Source organism: Zalophus californianus, chromosome 6 (assembly GCF_009762305.2).
Source record: "Zalophus californianus isolate mZalCal1 chromosome 6, mZalCal1.pri.v2, whole genome shotgun sequence".
Taxonomy (NCBI): Eukaryota; Metazoa; Chordata; class Mammalia; order Carnivora; family Otariidae; genus Zalophus; species Zalophus californianus.
In genome coordinates, this window is record NC_045600.1 from 66148539 (window position 1) to 66150902 (window position 2364).

General features: G+C 38.4%; 1 non-coding gene across 1 annotated transcript; it reads right to left on the reverse strand.

The window, feature by feature from the left end:
* Nucleotides 1–1407: 1407 nt before the first annotated feature.
* LOC113910600 lies at nucleotides 1408–1513 on the reverse strand. The gene has a single exon (XR_003516113.1). It is a non-coding gene; the product is annotated as a U6 spliceosomal RNA (small nuclear RNA).
* Nucleotides 1514–2364: the final 851 nt, after the last annotated feature.

A 2364-nucleotide genomic window follows, 5' to 3' on the forward strand; every position in this document is an offset into this window, starting at 1 on the left:
ACCCCTTGTGGAAATGCGGGGGGCCTAAGGGTGGGGTAGAAGAATGCTGAGTGTTCTGAGAACCCAGGAAAGGATTATCTTTGACTTAAAACTTCTTAACTGCAGAGCTGAGAGATGAGAAGGTGTTAGCCAGGTACTGGAAGCAGGTTGGGAGAAGGGGGTTCCAGGCATAAGGGATAAGAGCTTGTGGAACGGGGTGGAGAGTGAAAGCATGACTCACTCAGGCAACTGAAAGAAGTTCTTTATGGCTGGAATACAGAGTTCGAAATTGAGAATATTGAGAAATGAGGATGGAAAAGTAAGTAGAAGGTTTTACATAGGATTTAAGGGAGTTGAGATTTCAAGCCAGTTAAGTGCCCATAGAGTGAGAATAAAAGGTAAGAAAATAATTATTCTTCCCCTATTCTCCAAAACATAAACACGCATATGCACTTTATATCTTCCAATTGGGAGGAAGTTAAGGATCTCAGAAATTACTGGAAAGCAACAATTGTCTAATTGACATTAACCCATATTTTAGATGCTTAATTAACTATGGTTAAGCAGCTAAGAGTTATTGTGTGTTTACTATGTTACAGGCACTGTTCTAAGGACTTTATAGGTATGACTTTTTTTTAAAGATTTATTTATTCTTTTGAGAGAGAGAGCCAGGCTTACCCAAGCACATGAGCACAGGGGGTAGGGGCAGAGGGAGAGCGAAGGAGAATCTTAAGCAGATTCTGCGCCAGCGGAGCCAACAGGGGCTCAATTCCACAACTTGGAGGTCACAGGATCATGATCTAAGCCGAATCCAAGAGTTAGGTACCCAACAGACTGCGCCACCCAGGTGCCCCTAGGTATGACTTTTTTTTTAATTAAGTATTTTATTTATTTATTTTAGAGCGAGAATGCGCACAGAGAGAGAGAAGGAGAAGCAGATTCCTCGCTGCGTGGGGCTCGATCCCAGGACCCTGAGATCATGACCTGAGCCGAAGGCAGATGCTTAACCGACTGAGCCACCCAGGTGCCCTTGACTTTCTTTAACACACTCACAGTAACCTGATAAATAACCCTATCAGCTAGTTACTATTATTATCGGAAATTTACAGATAAGGAAGAAGAGGCACGGGAAAGTTAAAAGACTTACTCAAGGTTACACAGATAGTAGGTGATAGAGATTTAAAAAAAGAAGGAGGAGTAGTTGTTTTTCCTCACCTCCTATAGAAGGTAGGTTGGGAAAAATGCTTGGGAACTGCACTGATATTGAACATAAATAATTAGGACTACGGTGACAAGCTTGCTTTATACAGAAGCAGTAAATGGTGCACGCACCTTATATCATGGCATAGAGAACAAATTTAGTGAATAGATACATTAAGTGTTGAAATCAATGTAATACAAACATGGCAATTAAATTGCTTTTCTTTTTAAAATATGGAACGTGTCATGAATTTGCGTGTCATCCTTGTGCAGGGGCCATGCTAATCTCTCTGTATCGTTCCAATTTTAGTGTATGTGCTGCCGAAGCAAGCACTTAAATTGCTTTTCTAAGGGGGAAAATTGAACAGAACTTTTTTAAAAGTCAGGGAGCCATGGAAACTAAAAAATGAAATTTGAATCCAAACAGGTCATGAACCAGTAAGTCAAGGCTAGGTCTGGTGCCTCCATGTTCCTAACCTTAAAATAAAGTGACATTTTATATTACTATATTGGAGTGGTAAAGAATTATGCATCAGACAGCCGTTTGAAAATAGTCTATGCTGTAATTATAAATGAGAAAAGACAGTTATTGAATCAAATAACTTCAAAGTCTTTAGTCTTATTAGAAGCTTACCAATTATCTTTAAGAAAAATAAGTCTTTGGTAGTTTGACACCAGCAGATGGCACCCTAACAAAATAATTTGTGTGCCATAGGTGAACTTTTACAGCCCTCTGTACATTCAAATGCAAGGCAAGTTCACTGTATTTGGATATGCAGGATAGAAAAGAGAAAAACCAAAGACAAGACTTGCTCTTTTTGAGTCAGACAACTTTTATTTGGGGAGGAAAAACCAAAAAGAACATTTTCCTTATTACTCTTTATTTTGTGAATACCTAGCTAGCATGAATCATTATTATAAGAAAATTCTCTATAAATCTGCAGAAAACTCCAACTAGAAAAGGTAACATGATTACACTTAAAGGAATAAAATGGACTTTCCAGCCAAAAATAAAAGGGGAGGGGGAGGGAATTTGGTGAAACAAATATTCTTTTTGATTGCTTCTACTGTCAGAGATGACACTAGAGTTTTGGGTTTTTTTTTTTTTTTTTTTTTGTCTTTTACAGTTTAATTGAGAAGAACTTAAACATGAAGTCTGTACCCAAGATACTTGCCACAATGCCC